Source organism: Trachemys scripta, chromosome 5 (genome assembly GCF_013100865.1).
Source record: "Trachemys scripta elegans isolate TJP31775 chromosome 5, CAS_Tse_1.0, whole genome shotgun sequence".
Classification (NCBI taxonomy): Eukaryota; Metazoa; Chordata; order Testudines; family Emydidae; genus Trachemys; species Trachemys scripta.
Genome location: NC_048302.1, coordinates 69,635,634 through 69,650,011, shown reverse-complemented (window position 1 = coordinate 69,650,011; position 14,378 = coordinate 69,635,634).

Sequence of the window (14,378 nt, the reverse complement as noted above, 5' to 3'; positions counted from 1 at the left end):
CAATTCTGGCACGCCTTAGAGTGCTAGGACTGCTATTTCAGTGGGACTGGGGCAGCCATACCATGTATAAGGGCAGTTTCTGGTAGCTGTGCAGAGACCTCTCATGTTCCAGGCATATAAATATATATAGCATCATATATCTGTATAAGACGTATTTTGTATGCCATCTCTACACAAAGCAATGACATCTATGGAATGGGCCGAAGTCTAGTATTTTCTACTAGCTAAAGTATGTCAAGTATCGGGGGTAGCCGTGTTAGTCTGTATCTACAAAAACAACAAGGAGTCTGGTGGCACCTTAAAGACTAACAGATTTATTTGGGCATAAGCTTTCGTGAGTAAAAACCTCACTTCTTCGGATGCATAGACTCTAGAGAAGAAGTGAGGTTTTTACTTACGAAAGCTTATGCCCAAATAAATCTGTTAGTCTTTAAGGTGCCACCAGACTCCTTGTTGTTTTTGTAGATACAGACTAACACGGCTACCCCCGATACTTGACATACTTTAGCTAGTAGAAAATACTAGACTTCGGCCCATTCCATAGATGTCATTGCTTTGTGTAGAGATGGCATACAAAATACGTCTTATACAGATATATGATGCTATATATATTTATATGCCTGGAACATGAGAGGTCTCTGCACAGCTACCAGAAACTGCCCTTATACATGGTATGGCTGCCCCAGTCCCACTGAAATAGCAGTCCTAGCACTCTAAGGCGTGCCAGAATTGTTCCCCTCCCCATAAGAACAGCATGTCTAAAAGAGGGTGGGGAGGGACAAGGAGGAGGCAGGGTCATGAGTCTACCCCACCTCCACACCTATCCAGGATATAGGGCCAGTGTGATAGAGGACAATGCAGATAGCTCACCCCTTTTGTGTATCAGCCCTGGATAGAGATTGTGCTGGCCTGATTCTCTCTGGTACTCTTCATGTTAGCTCTACTCAGGGCTGTATTTTAAAAGCTATGGTCCTGCCTGTGAATGTATTAAGAGACATTAAGGTTTCACAATGAAGCACTCAAAAGTCAGGAAATATGAAATACAGGTTGAACACAGAACATGCACTTTCCATTGGGCATATACATTGCATTACAATCTGTATGCATGTGATTATATACCCTTTCTCCAAAAAATAAAGGGCCAGCTTCCCCTTCCATTAATACCAGAGGGAATCTGAAGTAGTTCTACTGAAGTCAATGGAGTTTCATTGCTGTAAGTCAGGAGAATCAGGACCACTATTTTTTAAATTAATTATTTTATTTTATTTTTGTACACAACTTTAGATTCATAGCTGTAGACTCTTTAAAATTATTTTCTTTCTTTTTTTAAAGAAGGGATAAAGGCCAGTGTGAACTTCTCCCCCACTAGTCTGCGAGATTTAGTGGGCTGCATTAGATACTTGGTTGATGCTGCGCTTACACCAAGCAGCAAATGTGAATGAAGAGCAGCAGGCCAGGAAAGAAATTAGTTAGGTTTCTCTCAGGCACTAACCAAGATATAGTGTGCAGCTGCTCTAGGGTAGCAAGTCTCAGTCTCAGACCACGTGGAACATGGTCCCTCTCCCAGGTGTAGATCTTAAACCAGAAGAAAGGTAAAACTTTTCCTCAGTGAAGTACTGGAGCCTAAGCTGTTGTAGGACTATGTACTGCATGTTAGTCAGAAGCAAGGGTTATGAGACAATTGCAGCCAGGATCAACGTTGTAGATATTCACAACAGAACACAAGAAGGAGGTTTCCATATATACCAAGGACAAGCAGACACAAATACGGCCATGATGTTAGTGAGCGAGAGGAGGTCTTTTGCCCCTAAAACTCCCACTAAAACTTCTGTCTTTTCCTCTTTCTCTTGCACAAGTACATACTTGAGCCTCATGGAAGGTTGAGTGGAGGTTATCTGTGCCTCCTGGCTTGCACTTGACAAAACCATAACTGGTTTCCATGGGCTCATTCAATTAGTCACCTTTGGCCCTACACAGTTCTGAAAGTGTCCTGTGCATTGCTATATTTAGGCCACTCCCATAATCAGAGCTGGGGCAAATAGTATTTGTCAAACATATAATTTGTTGAATTTTGGCTTCATGAACCTTTTGCAAAGCAGAAAAGTCCATTCAGCAAATTATGCAAATAGATAGAACTGATTGGGGGAAAAAAATCACATTTTTTTAAAAGAAAAAATGGGTCAGATTTGAATTTCAAGATTTTTCTACCAACTCTGCAAATGAACAACTGAGCTTCCACACCATATGGTTTTGTTTCTCTCTGAATCCTTTTTAGCGTGGAAATAATGAATGATAAATGGTAAATAAAGAATAGCAAATAATGAATATAACAATTGCAGTAATTTACAAAATTCTCAAATATTTTTCATGGACATCTGGTCACTGTCCAATTTTTCTTCAGTCATGAACAGTAAGATGCCATGAATAGCTGTGAATTGAATAGTTTATTTTCTAATACACTTGTGAGTCTCTTTTTTTCATTACCTCCTTTCTAAAGTGCTTTGAGATCCCCTGATGAAAAGAACTAAAAAAGAGCTAGCTATTAATTATTATTATTATTTTATTATTCTACTAGTCCATCCTTTAGTACAAATATGCCCCTTTGATAATCCTACCCATGCAAGCCTATCTCCCACTTGTGGCCCAAAATACACACATGTAGCAGGAACAGGCTTGCATGCACCACTCAAGCTTTTGAAAATTCAGACTCTGATTTAGAGCCTTGTTTTCCTTTCAAAAATGCATTAATGAGAGTTGAATGGAGTATGTTGCTTAACTAGTAGCTTAAATCATTCAGAAGCAAGAATGGTATCAGGATACTTATTTCTTCACTCCTAATAAAGCCTTATGTGAACAGTGATCTCTGCACAGATGTAGCTGAAATTTAATACCATGACTACAGCAATAACAATAAAATTAAATTTGCCCAAACCTTATGTCTTTCACTAAATGATCCAAAAGAACAGCACTTTTGAGAAAGGACTAATGCTGTTTACAGTAACAGGAAATGCTAAAGCACAAAATATGTACTTGGGTGGTGGTGGTGTATTTTTAAACGTCTGACTCGCTGCTTTTGTTTCTGATCTGGAAAGCATACATGGAAGGCACAGTTCAGAGATGACATTCTACCTTTAGACAGAAATACGTTAATAAATCGGATCCCAGATTAGGCCAGCCCAAACTGTGTTTTTACATACCATTTATCATTTTCATTGATTTATCAAAAATTATTCTCAAGGAGTGAGACATCTTAGGCAATCTGAATGCAATGTACATTTTCCTGGTAAGGACTATCTCATCATATGTTTTAAAGTGAAAGATGATAGTTTGCAGAGACGGGAACGACCCTCCTCTTCTCTTATGTACAGCATTGCAAAACAGGCAGAGAGTGTCGTGTCAGGACAAAGAATATTTAAAGAAATATAGATATCTACAATAAATATATCAGTCTGCATATATTTTTCTCCACAAATATGTTACTGCGTAAGGACAACAAAACCAGGAAGGTAAAATCCTTATATTGTTTCCCCTATTATTGTTTTTTAATTTTATTGGATTTTTTGTCTGTGTTTGTTTGGGCTGTTTTTGTTTGTTTCTTAATTATAATTGAATTGGCATTTTCACACACATATCCTCATCAAGCACAACATGATCAAGTATTCTATAGGGGATGGCATGGGGGTGGGTGGGTGGAGTGTTGGAATTAATTGGCAAGCAAAGGTATCTAGTACAGTCTTTCTCTACTTCCATGACAACCTTTCCAGCTCACAGGCTGTATGAGCCTCATTTTTGTTCACATTAAGCACATGAGTAACTCTGTGAAAGCATATGCACCATTGCAAGATCAGGGCACACAAATAATACTTTTTTTCTTAAAGACAAGCTTTCAATATATTTTGTTTAAAAAATGGAAAATTCCACATTAAACATATACCACCATACAGAACAGTAGGCAGTTAACACTGAAAATACCTTTATGGAATTGGTTATTTTCATTTGCCTTTTTTTAAATGTTAACATTGCTCAAGATCAAAATCTATCTTTCCTGTACATACAAAATGGCATGAATTGTTACTCAAAGGTGTGCTCAGTACTACTAAGGCAACATGTCAGAATTAAAATTAAATACATATATACATTATATGATTTGCAATACCGTACCTCTAAATGAATTACTCTTTGCCGCCCGCCCACCCACCCCAAAATAATCCCAAAATAAAACAAAAGCCATGACTATCATATTAATGAAGTAACAAGGACTATTTGCATCAGTAGCAATTAAGCTTAGCTTTGTTTAAATTCTTTCTGGAACAGACTGCTGACTTACCTCCTTGTATGAGCTGGGAAGTCAGCATAACCCTATTATATAGAAAAATCCGTGTAGTGAAATTGCAGCATCAGTGCTTTCTAATAGGTATACACTTTCAGCACAGGTGGGCAAGCAAACCTTCACAAATCTAATTTGAACTTTCACTAAGAAAATGGAAAATTTTCATTACTTCTAGCATTAGTCTGAAGATGCAAGTCTCATCATGCCAAACAGATGACTAAGCAGCCCTCATTTATCTTAATTAAAGTTCATCTTAATCAAGATACTGTCTGTCAGATATAATGCTACTTAAAACTAAGGTTCTTAGCATAACTGTATAGTTCTCCAAGGGAACATCCATCAAGAGTGAATCTGTAACTGCATGGCTTGATTCTGCGAAAAGAAAAAAACAGACTGGGTAAACATTTTCTGGTATTTATATAAGTTTCCCTAAATAACTCAAAGAAAACTAAAATGAATTTCAAAATCCTTTTAAGTTCAATAATATACCAGTATGTGCTACAAATTGAAAACAAACACCTTTGCAGATATATACATTATTATATCAATGTAAATCTGGAATGGTCCCATTAACTTAAATGGCATCATTCCAGATTTTTGCCAGGGTAAAGATGAGAATCTGGCCTGTTGAATACAATTCTGTTCCACCTTTTTCAGAAGACTATGTTTGTTTGGCAACCAGTGTTTGTTGATTTCTTCAGTATTCTTTTGGACAGATTTCTCTATGTTAGGGAAAGTTGCACTGAATTAAGTAGGAAATTGGGCCATTAGAAGAAAATACCTTTCAGTTTTTGTAAAGTTGTATCTTTCATTTGCTAGATTTTGAAGATAAACATCACCTGTCTAACTTTAGGATCTGTGAATCCCGTGTTGAGAAAAGAACACTCAAATACATTGCGTTGATACTCCTCTTTTCAGCACGAAGTGCACTAGCTATTTCTTTGTACAGTTACTCCTCCAGTACAGTGGCAGCAGGAGCATACAGATGCTGTAGCTGGAGGAAGTATCGCAGCCAAGGTCTCTTGACTCCTACTGCCCTATTCTAACTATAAAACAATGTCATTTGCCTTATTTGGGGGGTTGCGAGCTATCAGCCTCCACCCCAAACCCCGCTTTGCCTCCAGCATTTATAATGGTGTTAAATATATAAAAAAGTGTTTTAAATTTATACGGGGGCGGAGGGGGAGGGTCTCACTCAAAGGCTTTCTATGTGAAAGGGGTCACCAGTAAAAAAGATTTAGAGCCATTGAGCTAGCTAGACTGAGCACTAATAGCAGTGAAGCTGCAGTAGCATGGGTTCAGCACAGGCTGCATAAGCTCATCTGGTGCAATGAAATGCTAAATTGTATTATACTGTTGAACGACTAGGTATAAATGCCTCATCTACCCTAACCTTAGCCAGACCTGGCAGAGCATTAAAGGACCATACAATGAACACATAGAATTATAGAAGATTAGAGTTGGAAGAGACCTCAGGAGGCATCTAGTCCAATCCCCTGCTCAAAGCAGGACCAACCCCAACTAAATCATCCCAGCCAGGACTTTGTCAAGCCAGCCCTTAAAAACCTCGAAGGATGGAGAGACCACCACCTCCCTAAGTAACACATTCCAGTGCTTCACCATCCTTCTAGTGAAATAGTTTTTCCTAATATCCAACCTAGACCGCCCACACTGCAACTTGAGACCATTACTCCTCGTTCTGTCATCAGACACCACTGAGAACAGCCTAGCTCCATCCTCTTTGGAACCCCCCCTTCAGGTAGTTGAAGTCAGCTATCATATCCCCCCTCACTCTTCTCTTCTGCAGACTAAATAAGCCCAGTTCCCGCAGCCTCTCCTTATAAGTCATGTGCCCCAGCCCCCTAATCATTTTCATTACCCTCTGCTGGACTCTCCCCAATTTGTCCACATCATTTCTGTAGTGGGAAGCCCCAAACTGGACACAATACTCCAGATGTGGCTCACAGGTGCCAAATACAGGGGAATAATCACTTCCCTCGATCTGCTGGCAGTGCTCCTACTAATTCAGCCCAGTATGGCGTTAGCCTTCTTGGCAACAAGGGCACACTGACTCATATCCAGCTTCTCATCCACTGTAATCCCCAAGTTCTTTTCTGCAGAACTGCCGCTTAGCTAGTCGGTCCCCAGCCTGTAGCAGTGCATGGGATTCTTCCATCCTAAGTGCAGGACTCGGCACTTATCATTGTGGAACCTCATCAGATTTCTTTTAGCCCAATCCTCCAATTTGTCTAGGTCACTCTGGACCCTATCCCTACCTTCCAGTGTATCTACCTCTCCTCCCGCCCCCCGCTCCAGCTAAATGTCATCCGCAATCTTGCTGAGGGTGCAATCCATCCCATTATCCAGATCATTAATGAAGATGTTAAACACATCCGGTGTGTTTCTCTCTAAACTTAACACTCTGTTGTCAGTCTGTATCTGATACAGAAGCCTGAACTCTAGTAGCAGACCTGCAACCTACTGTTTAGAAGGACCCTGGGTACTTACTCAAGTGGATTGCCCTTCTGAAACCTGAGTTGTTGTGGCTACTCACTGCTACCGGGACTTGAGCTCACTAGATTGAAGCTAGCTCAAGTATGTCTGCATGTGCTGCAATCATACCTCTGTCTGCAGTGTAGATGGAGCACCTCCCCTCTGTCTTCCGAGAGTACCCTGATTGCCAAGCAAGTTACTCAGGATGGTTGAGGGAGAGAGAGATGTGGCCCCTTATGCATACTTAATCTCAGTTTAAAGTGTTACGATGCAATAGCTAAGTAACTCAGTGGGCCAGATTCTATGTTCTCTCTCTCATGGTGTGAACCACAGATGATGAGAGCTGATGAGTTTGGCTTTAGGCCGCTTTTGGTGCTCCCATATTTGGGCCTTCTCCAGTGGCCACTGAAACCCCAGGAGCTACTCTAATTATACAGCAATCTTACCTGTCTGTCAATGGGTTCCACTGTAGCCCAAAGTTGCTGTAGAATGGGACATTCCAGCCTTTCCCTCTCCTGCCCATGGTATTCCCCTCTGCTGGGCACTGTGAAGAATGTCAGCAAAAAGTCCTATATGCTAGCCCTATGCTATCACTAAACTGGGTGAATTCGCGAGGCAGTGCAGGGGCAGGTCTCTCTTCATGGCCCATGTACACCCCTGGAGTTGCATAAAGGCCTGAATCTGGCCCAGTGTTTCTGAGGAGAGAAGCTCATAGAAACAACAGAAGTCAATCACCATAGAGATCGTTTCTTGAGAAGCCACAAAAACTGGCAGTCGCTCCCATTTACCTTTATTACTTGCACATATAGAGCATGGTACAAGCTTAAGAAAGCAGAAAAGATTGTTTCTGTACAATCTTTCTTGCTTTCGTTTGGCCTTCAAAAGCATTGTAACAAAACTAGTAAGTCCCTTGTATGAGTTACTTGTTTCTGGCCTGAGGAAAAAAGAAAGGGGGAGAACGCAGCTCATTTTACAGGATTAGAAAATTTAACACAGGGATTAATGTATTTGGGGCTTTTCATTTCGAGCACAAAAGAGGAAGAAACAGAGGACTGTATTTATAAGGGTGTCAATGCTGCACTGGCCTGTGATGATAACTTCTTGACTGACTTGATGTGTGATGTTCATACATACAGAAGTAGATTTTTGTTAAGAAGAATCCTAAACCACTGATAGGAAGTTTCATTACTATTAATAGTAAACAAAATTCATCAGTTTTTTGAAGATGAAAGTGATGTCTGAAGGTCACATTTTATTACCCATTTATGAGGCAAACCCCAAATATAAAGTATTACGGGTTATAGCATAAAATCATGTCAGCAAAACTAATAAAATTATACCAGGGCCAAAGTCTCAATAAGGCTTCTACATTCAGTGTGCCAAGGATGTAACTACATAGGCACTTGTTCTGACCTTCATTATAAATTTAAATAAATTGCCATTTTTGGCAGACTGAGTCGATTAATGTATTAAAAGACACTGCCCCAGCTCTCCCTCATGAATTTTCAAAGATTATCGTGTCAAATGAAAACCCTCATTCAGAATTTAACTAAATGTAGTAGCAGTAAATTAAAATTAAGTATCCTCTCCTCTATACTTAAAAAATATATTAATTATTTGAAGCCAGCCAAGTAGTTTAGTTTTAGCTCATTGCTCTAGGATGTGTGAGGAAGCCTGGAAATTTAACTAGATTTCCCAGACCCTGCACATGTTGACAGAAGCTGGGTCTGTCATGGTAGAGACATATCTGGAGTTCAGTAAAGTGACACACATTTAATTTCTATAGGTTTCAGAGTAGCAGCCGTGTTAGTCTGTATCCGCAAAAAGAACAGGAGTACTTGTGGCACCTTAGAGACTAACAAATTTATTAGAGCATAAGCTTTCGTGGGCTACTGCCCACTTCTTCGGATGCATATAGAGTGGAACATATATTGAGGAGATATATATACACACATACAGAGAGCATGAACAGGTGGGAGTTGTCTTACCAACTCTGAGAGGCCAATTAAGTAAGAGAAAAAAAAAATTTTTTTGAAGTGATAATCAAGCTAGCCCAGTACAGACAGTTTGATAAGAAGTGTGAGAATACTTACAAGGGGAGATAGATTCAATGTTTGTAATGGCTCAGCCATTCCCAGTCCTTATTCAATCCTGAGTTGATTGTATCTAGTTTGCATATCAATTCCAGCTCAGCAGTCTCTCATTGGAGTCTGTTTTTGAAGTTTTTCTGTTGTAAGATAGCCACCCGCAGGTCTGTCATAGAACATCATCAGGTATGCTAATGAAAAATTATAATTGAAAAAGTTTACAGGTTACGTACTTATAATTATTCAGAGATCTCCATAAAGTATAAAAATATAGACTGATTTCAATTCACTGCAATATGGAGAAGTCACCAACTTAATTGGAACAAAAATTAGTTAAGTCCAGACCAGTACCTCAATTTCCCCCCCAGAAAAGGGAGGGAAGGATCAATTGGCCACACTTCTAGCTTAAATTTGGTTGCAGGGATGGTCTGAGCCAACTCTACATTATCTCTGCTCCCCTCCATTGAACCCTTATATGTGGTCTGTGTGCATAGATGTCTCTGTTTGGTCAGGACATGGCTAGCTGGGTAACGGCAGATCCAGAAGACAGTTATTATAAGGTCTAAAGAAAGAGCCCAACAAATAAAACAAAAGCCTAAAATATCAATAATCTTAAAAAACAAAAACAAAACAAACAAAAACAAAAACAAAAAAAAAGGTCTTTGGCCTCTTCTGCTCATGTGCGCACACCCAGCTCCTATAGACTTGCCCCTCCCTGCAGTCATATTCCTGCTAAAGGAACATTTGACTCTTTTCAGCTCTTTGTGGAAAAAACAGGTAATGATCTGGAGTGAAGGAGTTGGCTTCTCCCCTACTTTAGGACAGTTTTGTACTGTTCTGCTGGTGCCAAGGATCATTCCAGACTATAGAGACTGCTGGGTGGCAAAGAACCACCACAGCAGCTCAATCCCTATGACTGGCACAGTGACTATGGCTGGAGTTATGGGGTGTGATGGGGGTAAGGAGCATCTCTGAGCTCCAGCAACTCCTAGCTGCTGGAACAACCCCTTGGAGCTGGCCCAGGATCAGAGGAAACCAAAGGTGGCTAAAAGTGTGTGTGTATATATACATATATATATATATATATATATATATATATATATATATATACTCTCTCTTTCTCTCTCTGTCTCTCTCTCTGTGGCACCAAGTGCTCTGAAGCCAAAATTTTAGGTCAACTTTTGTTTTTAATAGTGAAATTCAAATTATATCAACCATTTGCCCAACATCCACTAATTCTGTAACTCTATAAAAAAAGCACTCAGGCAAGATTTCCTCTTTAAAAAATTTATGCTGCTTATTGTGTCCATTATCTACTAGAAGTTTTAGGGTCTCTTCCCTCCTCCTCCCGGTTAATATTTGTTCCTGTTCTAGGCACTGAAGTTAGATTTGTAGAACAGTAAATTTCAGTCCTGGTTCTGACTCAAGCTCTGCCTCTCTAGCCTTCAGCAAGTCAATTAATACACCCCCCTACTGTCCTGGTCTGTAAAAGTGGGGACTGTAGTTGCCTACTCCACATGGCACCGGGCTAAGGGCTAAGAGCCTAATTTTTCAATTAATTCCTTTAGTTAGGCATTCTCTATCATTGTTAAGGAGTCTTAGTTATTAAAGAAGCAGAACATATTTCCATTCAGATGCCCAGTGTTAAGTATTTGCACTCAGATCTTGACCCATGCTCCAGCAATGCAAAGCTGCTGTAAAGTTGCTGTAGCAGGGCAGCTGAGGATTTTCCTGGCATAAAGGAAGCACTACATCAACTCCAAATGTAAAATACCACAACGTGGGTTCTTTTTATTTGCCTTCTGGCTTTTGAACCTTTAGGGTGCACTCACTTCACATTTTCAAACTTCTCTGCAACCAGGAGAGCGAGAATTTTTTATTTTTTAAAAAAAGTAAGGCGAGATTCTCATGCAATATCATTCCAGCAGCTGGGATTTTAAGAACCATCAACATTTGCCAGTCTCATGATAACTGTCAATACCATTGGTGTATCTGGCTCTACGTCACCACTTTTTGTCCCTCTGGTTTATGGGGTATGTCAAAGGCTCAGGGAGCATGGCTAGAGCACTGCTCTGCTTTGATGGTCCCTAGCTGGTGTAATGGCCCCTTGGTTATATGCCACCTTTATGCTCCCCTGACTTCTGGGGCTCATGTTACTTGAACTGGGGTCAGGACTGGATCCATCAGCCCCAGAAGTCAGGGGAGCACAAAGGTGGCTTATAGCCAACTTTGAACTCCTCACGTCATTCAGCTGGGAGGACCAAGACATGGGCGGTCTCACCTAGTGGTCAGAGCATGGGTAGTCAGAACTAGAGCCCAACCCAGGAGTCAGAGCTGGAATCGAAGTACAGGTATCAAACAAGAGTAAGGTCCAATTCATCAACCAGTCAGGAAGTCTCTCAATTGCTCAGACAACTTCTTGTGCCTCCTTCTGTCTTAAACAATATGGCTAGGCCTATAGGTGGGGTCAGTGGTCATTGCCCCCAGGCAGGACCTTCATGGTGATGCCTCTGGGATGGGCCAGAGTTCTTCTAGCTCTTTAATTCCACTAGTTCTGAATGAGCTACCCAGCTGAGCTGGAGTGAGAGGACTACCCCTGGGCCCGGGTTCAAGACCTCTGGGCCCTTACAGCAATGAGCAGACCTTGGCCAGACCCAAATATCTGGCAATTGCAGTGGAGTTCCTCAGAATCCTCTGCTTGCTGCACTTGAGAAGAGCAACAGTATATTTTCTGATTAAAGAAAACCTGGTGACTTTGAACTAAAAACAAATGGAATGCATATGAAACTAGATTTGACATGTAAGGAAAATAAAATTAAGTTAAAAATCTTTTGTAACATATTCTACTTTGGTTATAAAATATAGCATAAAATTAGCATGATTCAGTTAAAACAGGAGAACTTGGAAAGAGTAAACTGAATTGATAGATTGATATTACTGTGAAATGTAACACACAAATAAATAAATAATAAAATACAAACTGACTATAACAGTACAGTTGTGCAGTTATGCAAAGATTATTCAGTCTGGTGCTCTGACATGTACATCCTTTAAGCTTTTTCACACACTGAAAGAAGTCATTAAAGCTTTTTGAAAAAACAGGTGAGCCAGCTTATTCCAAACACCGAAAATAAGAAGTTATCAGGATCTCTCTAAAACAACCGTTGTATTTTAAAAAGACATATGGTAGATGGCATACCTAAAGTTTAATAATGATAAAACAAAGTAGGGAGGATCAATTTGTGTAAGCTGCATGCAGAAAGGAATGACAAAAATTATACTGAGGAGTTTTATCAACCTCTTCATTTCAGATGTAGATGAAGCAGATGAGTTTTGTTAAGTTGCAAGCCTTTAGTTACTTTTGGTGCTTGGCTCATTCTCGTCCCATCTAGTGTAGTTGTACTACACAGTAATAAGGCTTTTATCTGTACAATGTAACCAGAATCAGGGAAAAGTTACCCAAGGAATGTGATCGTCGATAGCTAGCAAAAAACGTCACACTTAATACAAAGAGCTCCCCAGCTAAATATACAGCAGTTGTAATTTTTTTAAAGAGAGAAAGGTTGAGATTACGAGGATGCTTCCTCATAAAGAGTCTGGTACTGACAATGCACTGATTTTCATCTCTCTGAATTTCATCTTCCAGTCCCAAACAGTTACTATCAGTCTTACAGGCTATCATTCTGACATACATAGCATAGTGAGAACGTGTATAAAATCTGAACAATAGTTTTAGCAGACAAAACACACCGGCATGTTCTGTCTTAGGGGTCTGTTTGTGCGGGTTTTAGTGGTTGTGAAAGGTGGACTAATAGCACTGGAAAATGAAGTCCTCCACTTATTTACAGATCGCATAAAGGCAGAGGGCTCCCTTCTACAGTGCAAATGTAATTTCCCTCACATCCATCCCCTCAGGATAGGGCTGAGAGACACTGGTGGAGCAATTTCGGAGGGGATGGGTGGTGGGAGGGAAACTCAGTCTTTGGTGGGTGTAAATGTATTACAGTTACCACTGCACTCTAAAGGCTGGTGAACAATTATTTATAACTATAGTTTAAACAGAAGAAAGTGTGTTTAATGTTGCCTCTTCAAGCCTAGCTTTCAAAACCAGAAAAATATATTTAATGTAGTCTGATTATAGCCCATTAACTATTCACCTTTATTTCATGAGCCCCTCACTCAGATCCATAGATCTGTCATAATAAAAGCGTGTCATGTCATCCTGACATAATACTTATAAAATGAAAGTCTCTCATTTACTTGAAATATGTGGCTTGATGAGTTTGAAGCTTTGAGCAATATGCCTACCACTTCCAAAAATAAAAACAGATATGCATCCATTAGAAATGATTATTTATTAAACTATATTCAAATCCCCAGTTTCTCTACACTCAAACCACCACCATGCAAGGAGAACTCTTGATTGTATATATCAGGCCAGATTCTCAGGTCTGCTTTGGTCCCTGGGCACTTAAAGTGAGCAGAATCCTCCTGTAACTCCCCAGCCAAGGCCATCCCCAGCATAGGGGAATCTCCATCAGACATGATATTTTAATATTTCAATCCACTGCCTATCCCAGTTTCGTCTCATCAATTTTTTCATGGTCACTTTAAGGGGGAAGGATTTGTAGTCTCATTGAGGGGTCAAAGGGATATTAAACCCTGCTGATAATCCTTCAGAAATGCTACTGTTTCTATAGCAAATCATGTCCTGTAGAATGGCTGCTCTTCCCTCCCTCCACCACCTCCAATCCTAATACATCCTGCCCTATATCCACAGGACCCCAGCCACACAGTGTTGGTAAAGACTGGTTCCCAAAATATCTTAGAAATGCCAGGAGTTTATTGTGGTGCTGTAGATCCTGCCTTTTGCAGCCATAGCGGCATTTCTGCCCTTTAAAATGTGATCCCACCCCCCACCCCCAATGCCATGCACTATACGGACCTGAATTCAAAACACATTGCAATCTTCAAGACCCTGTCCCCAGTGAATGGATGTTTAATACACTGATCTCCAAACAGATAAAATTGCTCTGAAGAAATGTATTTTTAGATAAAAACCAAAATGAATTTGATGGCCTCCAGCAATAACCCACACTAACCTAATAAAATATAAAATTAAAAACGAAATGGCTGTAACATGACGAGTGCCTTGTGAAAACAAGTAGCATAGTCTCTCACTTTCTCTCCTTTTGGCTGGTATCTCTCTGCCCATCTAACCTAGACTGAGAGTTCCTCAGAGGATAGATCATGTCTATGTTTTTCCTGTAGACAGCCTGTGGCATTATATTCAAATGTTAAATAAATAACCATCTTGTTGATAGTTAAAATGGATTAGTGACATTGCCTCTAATACTCAATATAGCAAACAGAAGAAATCTTTCTTCTTGTCCCTTCATCTCCCTGAAAGGTCTTGGTTCTTAGATTGATAGTTTATCATTTCAAGAATATAAAATCAACTTTCCCTG